General features: G+C 37.2%; 1 protein-coding gene across 5 annotated transcripts in view; it reads left to right on the top strand.

Moving 5' to 3' along the window:
- CTNNA3 (catenin alpha 3) overlaps positions 1-17552 on the top strand; it is a 1922060-nt gene that overhangs the window by 1043122 nt on the left and 861386 nt on the right. The window lies entirely within an intron of this gene.

Genomic DNA, 17552 nt, shown 5'->3' with positions numbered 1-17552 from the left:
AAAAAAACTCAGAGCCCTAGAAGAGGACCCTTTTTGCCTGGCTAATTAGATATCTTTATGTATAAGAGAATCTTGGTAAGTATGCAATATAACCTACCAGGCCACATTAACACTTGGACTTACCTAACATGTTGTAGAGGAGGAGCTTATGAATTGTGTAGAGTTGTATTAGATTATCCTGAAGGTCTTTTTCAGCCCTAAGAATCTGAATTTACGTATTCCAAGTCCTCAGTTTAATGACCAGTGGAAATGTTAATTACTCTTCCTGATCCAGCCTTGTATCAGCTGCTCCAAGAGACCTCCCTTATTCCTCCTGGTGTCAGACATTTTCTCCCCTGGTACCTACAAAGTACTTTGATAATTTTTTTAGACTTTATATTAGAACTTATCTGCTCTCAATAAAGTGATAGATTTATATTTCCCTGGCCTTGGAAATCTGCTCATGTAGTTCCTTAACTTCCATGTAGTTATTTCCTTTGCTGTGCTGAGCTTAGTGACTCAGTCATGTCCAACTCTTTGTGACCCCATGGACTGTAGCGCCCCAGGATCCTCTGTCTTTGGGGATTCTCCAGGCAAGAATACTGGAGTGGGTTGCCATGCCCTCCTTTAGGGGATTTTCACAACCCACGGATAGAACCCAGGTCTCCTGCATTGCAGGTGGATTCTTTACCGACTGAGCCACCAGGACCTGTAAAAAGCCGTCCTTACCTTTCAGTTGTAGCCTGGAGGGCTACAGTCCATGGGATCACAGAGAGTCGAACATAACTGAGTGACTAAGCACAGCGCCTTTCAATTCAGATGCCAGAAGCCTTCCTTTATCGATATCAGAAGGCTTTGCTTCCACTTCCTAAATCTGCTAAGATAGCCTTTAAATGGTTTTAATCATAATTTACCTTGTATTGTAGCAGTGGTTTACAGACTTTAATGTGCCTAAGAACCAACTTAATTGATTTTTTAAAGTTTTTTTTTTTTTTTTGAGGCCTTATTTAAGGAAAGCCTCTGGTTCATGAAGTAGGATTGGGTCCAGGAATTGACATTTCTAACAAGCCCAGAGATGATACCTGTGATGCTAACAGACTGCACTTTGAGAACAACAGTACAATCTAAAGGGAGGGGTTTTGCTTCTCAAAGTTCAGGGCAAGATTGTTTTTCATCTTTATATTTCCGAAGTCTCATGCTCTAGGAAATTTTCTATGAATAAAGAGCCAAACAAGGACAAGTAGTATTTAATCATGCTTATTTTCTAGCTCACGAAACTCTCATAGTGCTAATTCCTTAAAGATGAAAAAATAAAAGAGTTCAATTGAAAAATGAGTTTCTCTGTGTTTATGGAAACAACATATCTGACAAAGAAATGTCCTTTTCACATGGATAAAGGCAAACAATAGAAGGGAGTAGTTCTGTATTTGGGAAAAGGGAAATTATTCAAGCACACTTTTATTCCATTTAAGGGAATGCCATGTTCTGGAAAATCCAAATTTGTTAATGCCTACAAGAATTGGAAAAAAAAATAGTTCAATGTAGAAAAGAAAAATAATTTGACAAAATATTTGTCAGATATTACCGTGTAATCACATAAAGGCAATCTGGAACTTTCTCTTTGTGGAATTGGAACAGAATCTTCTAGACCTAAGGAGCATATATACCTAGACCTCACAGTGCTGTGTCAGTGTGGTATCTCTGCATTAGGTTTTGTGTGGTCACTAAGAAACCACTGACACAGCAGCCTCAAATCTAATTTCTTTAGATTAGTAAAGGACACGGTGCTCTTCTTATTGATTGAGGAAAGTCTCACCATGCCTAGCCACTCTCAGAGAAACAGAATTTTAAGACATGTAAAGGACTAAAACAGGAATATTTTCTTTTTAATACAGTGCTTCAGTTGTTGTTTTAAGTAACCCAAAGCAACAAATAGAAATAGAGACACAAAGTCCTACAACTTGGCCCTCAAGACAAAGATTTACAAAAAATCAGAATCTGGTCAGCCAGAAATAAGCAGCCATTTTCTAATCGATTCTCCAGTCGTCTTGGGCATACTTTTTGTAGTTTCAGAAAGGCAGTGTTCTTAAGATATATATGTTCTGAGAATTCCAAGATATATGCTTAAGTCTTTAATCCATTTTTTAAATTGATTTTTGTGTATGGTGTAAAGATAGGGTACAATTTTGTTCTTTGCATGTGGGTATTTAGTTTTCCCAGCATCATTCATTTGAAGATCTCCTTTCTCCATTGTATATTCTTGGCACCTTTGTTGAATATTAATTGACTGTATATGATTGGTTTTATTTCTGGCTCTCTATTCTGTTCCATTTGTACCCATGTCTACTTTTATACAAGTACCATACTGTTTTAATTACTACAACTTTGTAATATAATTCAAAATCAGGAAGCTTGATGCCTGTATGTTCCTCATCACGATTGTTTTGACTGTTCAGGTTCTATATGAGTTTTCAAATTACTTTTTCTATTTCTGTGAAAAATACCTTTGGGATTTTGATAGGGACTTATGTTGAATCTGTAAATTCCTTCAACAATATTAATTCCTCCCAATCCATGAACATAGAATATTTTCCATTTATTTGTGTCTTTTTCAATTTCTTTCATCAATTTCATACAGTTTTCAGTGTGTCGAGCTTTAATTCATTTAAATTTATTCCTAAGTATTTTATTCTTTTTGGTATTATCCTAAATGGTATTATTTTCTTGATTCCCTTTCCTGATAAGTCACTGGTGTAAAAAAAATACAACTGTTTTTTGTATGTTGGTTTTTTATCTTGCAACTTTACGGAATTATTAGTTCCAACAGATATTTTGTTTTTCGTGTGGTATCTTCAAGAGTTTCTTACATATAGGATTGTGCCATCTTCAGATAGAGACTATTTTAGTTTTTCTTTTCTGTTGTGGATTTCTTTTCTTTTTATTTATTTATTTTTTGCCTGATTGTTTTTGCCAGTACTTTCAGTATTGCATTGAATAGAAGTGACCAGGATGAGCATTCTTCCCTTGCAACAGAACTTGGAAGAAAAGCTTTCAGTTTTCCCTATTCATTGTGATGTTACCTGTGGCGTTTTGACAGATGGACTGACTATTCTGACTAGGACTTCCAGTACTATATTGAATAAACATGGTAAGAGTGAACAAAATCTCAGGCAATAAAAACAAAAATAAATGACTGTGGCTATGTCAAACTAAAATGCTTTCATATAGCAAAATGAAAAGTCAACTAGCAATCAAAAGAAAATATTTGTAAATTGTTTATCCAGTAGTAGGCTAAAATCCAAAATTTATAATGCACATTACTCAGCAAAAAATAACCTGATTTAAAAATGGGCAAATGACCTGTATAGACATTTTTCCAAAGAAGACATACAAGTAGTCAACAGATATGTGAAAAAAATATTCAATGTCACTAATTGTCAGGAAATACAAATCAAAATCACAATGAGATATTACCTCATACCTCTTAGGATGGGTAGTATCAAAAACATTTGAAAGATAACAGGTGTTAGTGAGGGTGTGAAGAAAAGGGAATTGTACATTGGTTAGTGGTATTATCAACTGGCACAAAGACAAAGATTTACAAAAAATCAGAATCTGGTCAGCCAGAAATAAGCAGCCCTTTCTAACCAATTCTCCAGTCATCTTGGGCATACTTTTTGTAGTTTCAGAAAGGCAGTGTTCTTAAGATATATATGTTCTGAGAATTCCAAGATATGGCAGCCAATTGGAGTTTCCACAAGAAACTAAGAGCTACCATATGATCCAGCAATCTCACCTCTAGGTATATAATCAAAGGAAATAAAATTAGTATAAAATAAAAGAGATATCTGTGCTGCCATTATTCACAACAGCCAAGGTGTGGAAACAACCTAAGTATCAGTGGACAGATGATTGGGTAAAGAAACTGTGAGATATGAATTTTTCAGAAAAGAAGGCCCTGACATTTGAAACAGCGTGGATGAACTGGAAGACAGTATGCCAAATGAAATACATCAGACCCAGAAAGAAAATCCTGTATGCTCACACTCTATGTGGAATCTAAAAAAGTTGAATACACAGAAGCAGAGAGTATAAAGGCAGTTCCTAGGGGCAGATGGGAAGGTAGGGGAATCAGGGATGTATTGATCAAAGAGTAAAAAATTGAAGTCATTGAGGAAAAATAACTCTAGAAGTATAATTTATTCCCATGAAGACTGTAGTCAATAATAGTTTATTGACTGGATCCAAATAGGAAAAGGAGTACGTCAAGGCTGTATATTGTTACCCTGCTTATTTAACTTATATGCAGAGTACATCATGAGAAACGCTGGACTGGAAGAAGCACAAGCTGGAATCAAGATTGCCAGGAGAAATATCAATAACCTCAGATATGCAGATGACACCACCCTTATGGTAGAAAGTGAAGAGAAACTAAAGAGCCTCTTGAGGAAAGTGAAAGTGGAGAGTTAAAAAGTTGGCTTAGCTCAATATTCAGAAAATGAAGATCATGGCATCCGGTCCCATCAGTTCATGGGAAATAGATAGGGAAACAGTGGAAACAGTGGCTGACTTTATTTTGGGGGGCTCCAAAATCACTGCAGCCATGAAATCAAAAGACGCTTACTCCTTGGAAGGAAAGTTATTACCAACCTAGATAGCATATTCAAAAGCAGAGACATTACTTTGCCAACAAAGGTTCATCTAGTCAAGGCTATGGTTTTTCCAGTGGTCATGTATGGATGTGAGAGTTGGACTGTGAAGAAGGCTGAGCACCGAAGAATTGATGCTTTTGGACTGTGGTGTTGGAGAAGACTCTTGAGAGTCCCATGGACTGAAAGGAGATCCAACCAGTCCATTCTAAAGGAGATCAGCCCTGGGATTTCTTTGGAGGGAATGATGCTAAAGTTGAAACTCCAGTACTTTGGCCTCCCCATGCAAAGAGTTGACTCATTGGAAAAGACTCTGATGCTGGGAGGGATTGAGGGCAGGAGAAGAAGGGGACAACAGAGGATGAAATGGCTGGATGGCATCACTGACTCAATGGACGTGAGTCTGGGTGAACTCTGGGAGTTGGTGATGGACAGGGAGGCCCGATGTGCTGCGATTCATGGGGTCGCAAGAGTCGGACATGACTGAGCGACTGAACTGAACTGAACTGAAGTACTAAAGATGTACTAAGAGAGTAAATTTCAGGTACTCCTTCCACACACATCCGAAAGGTAACTATGTGAAGAGACAGATGTGTTAATCACTTTAACTATAGGTGTGTTAGTTGCTCAGTCTTATCTGACTCTTTGTGACCCCATGGACTGTAGCCTGCCAGGCTCCTTCATCCATGGGATTTTCCAGGGAACAATGCTGGAGTGGGTTGCAATTTTCTTCTCCAGGGAATCTTCCTGGCCCAGGGATTGAACCCAGGTCTCCCATGTAGCAGGCAGACTCTTTACCACCTGAGCTACCAGGGAAGCCCAGTGTCATTCCCTTTAACTATTGATGTATACCAAATTATGTTGTGTAAAGTGAAAGTGAAAGTGAAAGTGAAAGTCATTCAGTCCTGTTTGACTCTTTGCAACCCCATAGACTATACAGTCCATGAAATTCTCCAGGCCAGAATACTGGAGAGGGTAGCCTTTATCTTCTCCAGGGGATCTTCCCAACTCAGGGATAAAACCAAGGTCTCCCTCATTGCAGGCAGATTTGTTAGCAACTGAGCCAGAAGGAAAGCCCAAGAATACCTGAGTGGGGAGCCAATCCCTTCTCCACCAGATCTTCCTGACCCAGGAATTGAACTGAATTTCAGGAAGATTCTTTACCAACTGAGCTATCAGGGAAGCCCATTGTGTACATAAAATACACATCAGTTCAATTCAGTGGCTCAGTCTGTCCAACTTTTTGCGAACCCATGAATTGCAGCATGCCAGGCCTCCCTGTCCATCACCAACTCCCGGAGATCACTCAAACTCACGTCCATAGAGTCGGTGATGCCATCCAGCCATCTCATCCTCTGTCGTCCCCTTCTCCTCCTGCCCCCAATCCCTCCCAGCATCAGAGTCTTTTCCAATGAGTCAACTCTTCACATGAGGTGGCCAAAGTACTGGAGTTTCAGCTTTAGCATCATTCCTTCCAAAGAACACCCAGGACTGATCTCCTTTAGAATGGACTGGTTGGATCTCCTTTCAGTCCATGGGACTCTCAAGAGTCTTCTCCAACACCACAGTTCAAAAGCATCAATTCTTCAGTGCTTAGCTTTCTTCACAGTCCAACTCTCACATCCATACATGACCACTGAAAAAACCATAGCCTTGACTAGACGGACCTTTGTTGGCAAAGTAATGTCTCTGCTTTTTATTTTATTTACTTATTTTTTACTTTACAATATTGTATTGGTTTTGCCATACATCAACATGAATCTGCCATGGGTGTACATGTGTTCCCAATCCTGAACCCCCATCCGACCTCCCTCCCCATACCATCCCTCTGAGTCATCCCAGTGCACCAGCCCCAAGCTTCCTGTATCCTGCATCGAACCTGGACTGGTGATTTGTTTCTTATATGATATTATACATATTTTAATGCCATTCTCCCAAATCATCCCCCCACTCCTTCTCCCACAGAGTCCAAAAGACTGTTCTATACATCTGTGTCTCTTTTGCTATCTCGCATACAGGGTTATCATTACCATCTTTCTAAATTCTATATATATGTGTTAGTATACTGTATTGGTGTTTTTCTTTCTGGCTTACTTCTCTCTGCTTTTTAATATGCTATCTATGTTGGTCAAAACTTTCCTTCCAAGGAGTAAGTGTCTTTTAATTTCATGGCTGCAATCACCATCTGCAGTGATTTTGGAGCCCCCAAAAATAAAGTCTGACACTGTTTCCACTGTTTCCCCATCTATTTCCCATGAAGTGATGGGACCAGATGCCATGATCTTCGTTTTCTGAATGTTGAGCTTTAAGCCAACTTTTTCACTGTCTTCTTTCACTTTCATCAAGAGGCTTTTAACTCCTCTTCATTTTCTGCCATAAGGGTGGTGTCATCTGCATATCTGAGGTTATTGATATTTCTCCCAGCAGTCTTGACTCCCTCTTGGTCTCCTCCAGCCCAGCGTTTCTCATAATGTACCCTGCATATAAGTTAAATAAGCAGGATGTTGGCAATTTGATCTCTGGTTCCTCTGCCTTTTCTAAAACCAGCTTAAACATCTGGAAGTTCACAGTTCATGTATTGTTTTAGCCTGGCTTGGAGAATTTTAAGCATCACTTTACTAGTGTGTGAGATTAATGCAATTGTGCGGTAGTTTGAGCATTCTTTGGCATTGCCTTTCTTTGATATTGGAATGAAAACTGACCTCTTCCAGTCCTGTGGCCACTGCTGAGTTTTCCAAATTTGCTGACATATTGAGTGCAGCACTTTCACAGCATTATATTTCAGGAGTTGAAATAACTCAATGGGAATTCCATCATCTCCACTAGCTTTGTTTGTAATAATGCTTCCTAAGGCCCGTTTGACTTCACATTCCAGGATATCTGGCTCTAGGTGAGTGATCACACCATTGTCATTATCTGGGTCGTGAAGATCTTTTTTGTACACTGTTTCTATGTATTCTTGCCACCTCTTCTTAATATCTTCTGCTTCTTTTAGGTCCCTACCATTTCTGTCCTTTATTGAGCCCATCTTTGCATGAAATGTTCCCTTGGTATCTCTAATTTTCTTAAAGGGATCTCTAGTCTTTCCCATTCTATTTTTTCCCACTATTTCTTTGCATTGATCTCTGAGGAAGGCTTTATTATATCTCCTTGATATTCTTGTGACAAATGAAAATGGGACTTAAAATGAAAGTTGGTTTTACATAGTTTTTATTTTAAAGAAATTAACTTATACAACTAAATCTTCATTCATTTATATTTGAAGGTCTCTAAAGCAATTTTCTGAGATATACGCATTGGTAAAATTGAACCAAGAAGTGACAACATTTTACATGTACCACTAGTCATGAATAATATTGAAAATTTTATGAAATAATTATATCCAATAAGATAAATGACCTCAAAGTTTTAAGGCTTCTAAAAATAATTAATTATTCCCATGCTATAGAATTGTCACAGAAAGTGAAAAAAGAAAATCCATTTAAGTATCTAGACATAATTCTGATAGCAAAGCCTGACAAAGATAGTACAAAAATGAAAATTATAATGGATACTTCTTATGATTATAGATGTAAAGATGCAATATAAAATACTAGAAAAGTGAATCCAAAAAATTAGGAAACCTTTACCATATCTTAGAAGACTATGGTTTAATATTATTTAATCAAGAAAACATTCATGTATTACATTAATGAGAGAAAATTGTAAAAACCTGATCATTTTCCTTGTTCAGTCTCTCAGTTGTGTCCGACTCTTTGCAACCCCATGGGCTGTAATACCAGGCTTTCCTGACCTTCACTATCACCCAGAGTTTGCTCAAACTCATGTCTATTGAATCACTGATGCATTCAACCATCTCATCCTCTACTATCCCCTTCTCCTCTTGCTTTCAATCTTTCCCAGCATCAGGATCTTTCCCAGTGAATCGGCTCTTTGCATCAGCTGGCCAAAGTATTGGAGCTTCAACTTCAATATCAATCCTTTCAGTGAATATTCAGGGTTGACTGGTTTGATCTCCCTGCAGTCCAAGGGACTCTCAAAAGTCTTCTCCAACACCACATTTTGAATGTATCAATTCTTCAGCACTCAGCCTTCTTAATGGTCTAACTCTCACAGTACATGACTACTGGAAAAATTGTTTTGACTATACAGACCTTTGTCAGCAAAGTAATGTCTCTGCTTTTTAATATACTGTCTAGGTTTGTCATAGTTTTACTTCCAAGGAGCAAGCATTTGAATTTCACACTGCAGTCACTTTTGGAGCAGTGATTTTGGAGCCTAGGAAAGTAAAGACTGTCACTCTTTCGATTGTTTCCCCATCTATTTGCTATGAAGTGATGGGACTGGGTGCCATGATCTTTGTTTTTTGAATGCTGAGTTTTAAGCCAGATTTCTCACTCTCCTCTTTTAGCTTCATCAAGAGGATCTTAAATTCCTCTTCTCTTTCTTCCATTAGGGTGGTATCATCTGTGTATCTGAGGTTGTTGCTGTTTCTCCTGGCAATCTTGATTCTGGCTTGTGCTTCATCCAGCCTGACATTTTGCATGATGTACTCTGCATATAAATTAAATAAGCTGGGTGACAATATACAACCTTGATGTACTCATGTCTCAATTGGGAACCAGTCCAGTGTTTAATGTCCGGTTCTAACTGTTGCTTCTTGACATGCATACAGGTTTCTCAGGAGGCAGATAAGGTGGTCTGGTATTCCCTTCTCTTTAAGAATATTCCATAGTTTGCTGTGATCCACAGAGTAAAAGGCTTTAGTGTATTCAGTGAAGCAGAAATGGATATTTTTCTGAATTCCCTTGCTTTTTCTATGATCCAGCAGATGTTGGCAATTTAATCTTTGGTTCCTCTGCCTTTTCTAGATCCAGTTTGTACATATGGAACTTCTCAGTTCACCTACTGCTGAAGCCTGGCTTGAAGGATTTTTGACCTTTACCTTGCTAGCATGTGAAATGAATGCAACTGTGCAGTAGTTTAAATGTTTTTTGGCATTGCCTTCTTTGGGATTGAAATGAAAACTGACCCTTTCCAGTCCTGTGGCCATTGCTGAGTTTTCCAAATTTGCCAGCATATTGAGTGCAGCACTTTCACAGCATCATCTTTTAGGATTTGAAATAGCTCAGCTGGAATTCCATCACCTCCACTAGCTTTGTTCCTAGGGCAAAGTTGACTTCACACTTCAGGATACCTGGCTGTAAGTGAGTGATCACGCTGTCATGGTTATTTGGGTCATGAAGACTTTTTGTGTATAGCTTGTCGGTGTGCTCCTGCTGCCTCTTCTTCTTCTTTTAAATTTATTTGTTTTTTATTTGAAGGATAATTGCTACCTCTTCTTATTCTCGTCTTCATCTGTTAGGTCCATACCATTTCTTTCCTTTATTGTGCCCATCTTTGCATGAAATGTTCCCTTAGTATCTCTAATTTTATTGAACAGATCTCTAGTCTTTCCCATTCTATTGTTTTCCTCTATTTCTTTTCATTTTTCACTTAAGAAGACTTTCTTATCTCTCCTTGGAACTCTGCATTTAGATGGGTTTATATTTCCTTTTGGAGAAGGAAATGGCAACCCACTCCAGTATTCTTGCCTGGAGAATCCCAGGGACAGAGGAGCCTGGTGGGCTGCTGTCTATGGGGTTGCACAGAGTCGGAAACGACTGAAGTGACTTAGCAGCGTATTTCCTTTTACCCTTGCCTTTCACTTCTCTTATTTTCTCAGCTGTTTGGTAGGCCTCCTCAGACCACCATTTTGCCTTTTTGCACTTCTTTTTCTTGGAGATGGTTTTGATCACCACCTCCTGTACAATATTATGAACCTCCATCCATTCTTTTTCTAGCCCTCCATCTATCAGATCTAATCCCTTGGATTCATCTGTCATTCAACTGTATCATCATGAGGGATTTGATCATTTTGATAATGTCAAAATATGCTGATACAATGGGAAATCTATTTCTGGTTTTATGTGTAAAATGTTATTCATTAGCACCACCAACAAAATACTTTTGAGAAATATAAAAGTGAAACAGTATTTCCTTAACATGCTAAAAAATACCAAGCTTGCAGCAGTAACTAGGAGTAGCTGCTACTGCTTCTCTTCTCCTCCCCTTCACCCTCCTCCTCTTCTTTTCTTAATCTTCCTTTCTTTTATATAATTATAGATGTTTGGGCTTCTGTGATAAGACTAAGAAAGATAGTTACAGTATTATAAAATATTGGCCATATTCCCCATGTTGTACAACACATCCTTCAGTCTCATACTCTAGTTTGTGACTTTCTACTCCCCCATCCCTATATTTCATCATATTTTAATTAGAGATACAGGAAATTTTTTTTTTTAGGAAAATTTTAAAATACCAGTAACAAGCAATGATTTTCTTAGTCACTAGAAAATTATACATCCACCTGAGTAAGGAATGTATTTTGTATATATCTGAGTGAAACTAACTGGGCAGTCTCCTGGTATTAGACAAAGGGCAATTTGTTTCAATCCTTGGGGAATGCATTTCAACAATATAAATAAAGAAATTTAAAATATGTATTTTTGACTGAATACTTCCATTCCTAGGAAAATTTTATTTACCAAGGTGATTATCTCAAGTGTACCCCCAGAAAGGAAGAAAATAATTTAAAAATCATGGTATATTATAAAATATTCTGCCATTTTACTTTTCATGAAAAGTTTGTAGTAACATCAATTACAAATGAAGAAAAACAGTATAACTGAAACTTTATATATATATATATATATTCAAACTACACATAAGAGAGAAAAAAAGAGATAAACATTGTGTGAAAGGAAAAAAAGAAACATATTCACAATATTTATTAATATTTTAGGAAAGTGAGAGGATATTTGTTTTCCTTTTTTATTTCCAAGTTTATTTTTAAAATATGTCTTAGTGGAATATAATAAAAATATATTAAAAGAGATAAGATCTCACTCAGGGTACAAAGCTGAATAGATAGTTCATCAAAGGAGGATGCTCTGAATGCATGTCTCTGAGTACAGCAGTAATTAGAGGCATATCATGCTTCCTTTGGTAAGACAAGGTCCTAATGACAATTTACAGAAAGAGTTGGTGGGGGGGTGGGTCTAGCTTTTTGTCTATGTAGCTGCACAGCTTCAAGCTCACAGTGAACTATTCAGTGCTTTTGTTAAGTGAATGAATACACGCCCAAGTCTAGCTGGCCCAAATCTGTGGGACATTTTTGCGTGGACAACTTCGCTAAGCCCTCCATTAGCACAGGGACGGAAGAGAATAACCTAGGCAAGTTTGAATCGGCTATGGTGGCCCTAGTGGTAAAGAATCAACCTGCCAGTGCTGGGGACACAAGAGACGAGGGTTTGATCCCTGGATCAGGAAGATCCCCTGGAGTAGGAAATGACAACCCACTCTAGTATTCTTACCTGGAAAATCCCAAGGACAGAGGAGCTTGGTGGGCTACCATCCATGGGGTCTCAAAGAGTCAGACATGACTGAGTACATACACACATACATTTTCCCTAAAGTTAAATTCCAAATGTTATACTCAGGTGAACTTTATTTAAATTTAATATGGCAACAGAGTTTTTGTTATTATTAGCTCAAGCATAAAAGTTATATTTCTGAGCTTTACAAATCACTTTAGAAGACTCTTATTTACTTGAAAACTTAAACTCATCTGAGTCCTAGCCAGTAGGAAAGCTCAGAGATCTCTACAGGAATGTATTCTTTAGTTTGGAATGGCATCATTGAATGCTTCTTTCCTAATGTAGATTAACTTTGATAAACAATTGCTGGTAGTTGAGTGCCAAATATATTCCTTTTTCCCCCTTTTCTGTAGCCCAATGTGTCAGATAGACCATGATAAACCAATTGGATAATTATTAAAGCTAGGGAAAACATGGGTTAAGTTTTACTCTACCTCTGAAAGTTAAGTGAAAATTTCTCATGAAACTGTTTTCTCAGTTCTCCTTGGGAAAATTTTGTAAAACAAAACACTGTAGGCACTCAGCTTAACTGCTCTAGCAGCAATATACAGATAAAATAGAGACTGGAGACTTAAGTGCCAAGGTTATGTTCAACCCTGCCCTCCATTTAAATTAAAGAAAGAAAGAAAAAAAAGGGAGGGAGAAGGGAGAAAGGGAAAGAAAAACAAGAAAAAACAATGATCCACTGGGAAAGTCACCCAATATTCACTGGAGCTTGCTTTGACTTAAATGTGCTAATTGAAGTAAGCCAAACTGTCGTCTCTCTCAATTCATTAGCAATATTGTAATTAAAAGAGCACCTTCAGTTCCAGAGGGTAATGACCTTTTTAATTGAACTCAGGGATTCAGATTGCTGCTGAACAGTAGTGGATTTAAACGCTGAATTCAAATGCCAAATTTTCTTCTGGTAAATGTACAATTAGGTGTCAGATGTGTGAATTGCACTAGTAATTTGCTTCTGTTTTTAATATATGGCCTTTCTTGGATTTCAGAGGAAGATAGAAGCTATGGAAATATTATCATGTGTTTGACTGACACTTGACTGATCATGATGTTTGATTTCCCAAAGAAATTCTGTTGAAAATATTTAAACAAATTGATAAAATATTACCTAAAACAGTCACTATTTGTGCTTCCCCAGGACCTCTTGTCATTATGTAAACATATGTTTCTACATAATTTTAATCAGTATTTTGTTAGGGTCAAATACTAGGTTATTGTTAACAACAAAACAAGAACAAAAATATTCCAAAACTCAGTAGCTTACACAAGATAGAAATGTACTTTTTTCACATTTGTTGTTGTTGTTCAGTTGCTAATTCATGTCCAACTCTTTGCAACCCCATGGACTACAGCACACCAGGCTTCCCTTTCCTCCACTATCCCCCAGAGTTTGCTCAAACTCATGTCATTGAGTCAATGATACCATCCCGCCTTCTCCTTCTCTGTCACCCCATTCTCCTTCTGCTCTCAATCTTTCCCAACATCAGGGTCTTTTCCAGTGAGTCGACACTTCACATCAGGTGACCAAAGTATTGGAGCTTTAGCATCAGTCCTTCCAATGAATATTCAAGATTGATTTCCTTTAGGATTGACTGGTTTGATTTTGCTGTCCAAGGGACTCTTATGAGTCTTTCTCATATTCAGTCATGAATGAATATTTCAGGTTAGTCTTACTTCTGCTCTACACAGTCACTCATGGACTCAGGCTGATCGTAGCCTTGCCTTCTTCACCATGTGGTATCTGAGGTCACTCTGGTCAGCCTATATGAAAGGGTAGAGGGAGTGTGGAGAAGACAGGGCTGGTCTTAAGTCTATCAGTGTCATAGACTGCTTCTACTTACCTTCTATTCAAATGAATCACATGGTCTCTTCTAGCTACAGGGGAGATTGGGGGATGTAGTGATGCTGGTAGCCAGTGCCAAACTGCAGACCTATTACCCAGTAAGGAAGGAAAAACTCGACTTTCTGGATGGCTACTGGCTCTATTATAATGTATATGCAGGATCATCTTCTATTTTCTCACATAACATTATTTTGTAAACAATAGACCCTTAATTTAGTGCAGGATATGATGTAAAAACCCTACTGTTGTTATTGTGTAATTGCTAAGTCATGTCCAACCCTCTTGGGACTCCATTGGTTGTAACCTGCCAGGCTCCTCTGTCCATGTAACAACTAGGTTATTATTTTTTATAATTGTCAGAGTGTCTTCTGAAAATGTAGCACTGGGTTATACATCTAGCAGGAAAAAAAAAAAGATATGCTTGTTAAATGCAGCATGGTCTGCATTGATTTTTACCAATTTCATGTTCCCTTGAACAATGTAAAATGGACCACTATATACCTTGACTCAATAGGAAGATAGAATAATTTTCTAAATATTTGTCAAATTGTGCTTACTCTTGCAAGTATATCTGTTGCTAGTCACTGATCTTTTCACAAAGATTTTTTTGTTGTTGTTGAGAATGGCAAGATCTTAACATTTTAAGTTGGAAGGAATCCTGAAAATAAGCTAATTCTAGCTTTGAAGCTTTACTTTCCTCTCATATTCTTCCAAGTGGTTATTTTGCCTTTACATAAGCAGTTCCTAGGATGGGAAAATCATTGTCTCCATAACACTCAATTCAATATTTCAACATCTTTGACATTGGACTGTTGGAAATAGAAAGTGTCATCAAGCATCTATTCAAGTTCAAGGCACTGTGCTACTGCTTTTATATATCTTCCCTCATTTAGGCCTTATACCAAATTTATTGTTAACATGATTTATAGTTTAGAAAAAGAAGTGCTCAAAAAGGTTTAATGTCCAATGTCACGTTGCTGCTTAATGAGAAGCGAAACTTTCTACTGGATTTTCTGGGTCCCATGCCCATGCATTTTCCAAAAAGATGACTCTTTCACACTTATAAAAATTAAAAAAAAATCATCTACCTAGTAGGCATTACTCTATTGTTGAGGGTTCTTCCCATGATGACCCCTTGAAATATTTGAAATAAGCTCTATATGCCATACACTCCCTCTTCTCCATTGTAAAATTTATAGTCACTTCAGTGGTTACTTTTAGCTCTTTCATTGTCAGAAATGCTCTTCTTTAATAGTCTCCAGTTTATTTTTTGATAATTCCTCTCCATGTGATACTCAGAATGGAATGTAGTATTCCTAGATTGGCCCAAGTAGCATAATATAATATGAGACTATTATCTCACTTACACAGGCACTTTATTAATTTATCCCTATTGAATTAGCTTTTCAAAATCATGCCATAGTATTTATTTCTATTGAACTTAAAGTTAGCATATATTTTTATGTACTAATAAACTGTTGAATTATAGACCTTAGACATTTAATTATATTATCCTTTTTTCTTATTTTATACTATGAAAAAAGCTTCTGACAAGTCTGTTTGTGTCCTAAAATTTCTGTCAGTGAAACTAAAAAGAATCAAAGTGTGACTCTACTCCAAGGAAAGAACTGTTCCTAAAAATATAAAGCACTTTGCTAAAGTATTTACAGTATATTGTGTCTAACTCTTACTGCTACACTATAATGTGGATATCAGTCTATATTTTTATTCTTTGATATTGAGTAATTTTTCAAAGTTCATAAAGAAGTTTAGAAGAAATGTAAATCTATCAGTGTCTGGTTTTTTTCCTGCTATGCTATAGTGATAACAATAAATATATATTGGCCCAAAGGACTAACTAGTCATGAAAATATAATAGAAGGAGCTCAGTGGTATTTTTTAGCTGAACTTGTAAGGGTCTAATGCAATGCTTATATTAAAAGTGAGAGAGATTAAAACTATTGTATTCCAGTCTCTTAAATTGATACGCCTGTGAATTGTAAAACAAGTAAGATTTTCCTCCCATATCCAATTTTGAATGATTATCTCCAAAAGGAGGTAGGTCAACATTGCATTATCAAGTGTTAATACTTTATTCAGCTAAAGGACATGGGAGTCTTCATGTCTGCCAGGATGACCTTTTGGTGAGTTTGTCTGGGAAGGGATCATAAGTGGAGTAACTATGCAGTGTGATTAAACCAGTGTGGAATTACTAGAGGATGTTATTACTTACTCTTGATTCTGAAATGGGAGAAGAAAGTTAAAGCTCCACTGTATAGAGCTTCATCAAGGATACACAGGTCTGTTGTGCTCGTAAACTTCTTTTACTGGGAAATAGATACCCTCTCACCTGCTTTGACTCTTGAAAAGTGAAACCCCATTGGTTGCTACTGTCTCCCCTACATCAGCAATCAAGGTCTATAAGAAGAAGTTGTCAGAGTGACCATTTGTAGAAACAAGGCAGTTATCAACTAGAGGGTGTCAGGAATGAGTCTCTTCATATTTCTCCCTTCAGATTTTTAGATCTTAAGACAGAAAATAGACTGTATTTCTTCCAACCCTTTCACAACACTGAGTACAGTGCTCAGCATAAAGTAGGCAGCTTACACATTTGTTGATTAAAGGTTTAACTGTATGGCTTACTAGTCTCACGTGAAATATTTCTCTTTTGCTCTCATCTCTGTTCTCTACAGACAAACAACGACAATGTGAACTAGCCAATAGGTGACAGGAATTTTTACACATCATTTTAACTCTTATTTCCTTATATGTTGAGGGTTTTTATTCTAAATGTATGTACAGTGGAAATGCACAGATTTTTCAGAAATGCTTTTAAATTCTAAGATGATTTCCCCTCATTACTTAGCATATTGCTTCTCACTGTCAACTGGTGTGTACTAAGGGAATGCAAATTAACTGTATTATTAATTTAAGTAAGACATAATTAGTAAAGTAAATCTTCTGCCAAAAACCACATACCACATTCCAAAGCCAAGTATAAATGAGCTATGATTAGCCTGCTGTCCCCCTTTATTAGTGTAGATTAATGGTATATTTGCTGTGGGTATAAGGATGCTGTGGGTATAGAAAACATGTGTGTTTTCTAGAAGACTTAGGATTATTTATGCATTATGAAGGGAATTTCCTATCTACTGTCTTGTAGCAAAATCCCAGAATTTAATCAATGTGAGAAACCAGGTTTGATTGGACAAAAGTCAACTGATTAAAAAGCATGAGTCATATTTGTAGGCAGAATATTTAAGGAACTAAGTAACTTAATTTCTCTATCAGTCAGTAGCAAACATGTGTTCTTTTCATGCAAGTATCTCAGTGTTTGTTTTCCTGCCATGGACCATTGTCTAGACTGGGTAGCATTGTTGGCAATGAATGCTTTTAGAAACATTCTTGACTAGAGGAAACACAGGGAGTAGCAATCCATTAATGAAGCAGATTCACATCGATTAATTACATTCCAGTTCCTCTGTTCAGGCCTGCAGCACAACTCCAGGAGGGAAAAAATATGAGACAAGGAGGAGAAAAGCCCTCAAATTAAATTTTCAAGTCTGATTTATGAGACTGTTTCAGCCTTTGAAACTCTGG

Source organism: Bos javanicus, chromosome 28 (genome assembly GCF_032452875.1).
Source record: "Bos javanicus breed banteng chromosome 28, ARS-OSU_banteng_1.0, whole genome shotgun sequence".
Lineage (NCBI taxonomy): Eukaryota > Metazoa > Chordata > Mammalia > Artiodactyla > Bovidae > Bos > Bos javanicus.
Note: the sequence above shows the minus strand (reverse complement) of the source record. Positions and strands in the feature narration are given on the sequence as shown.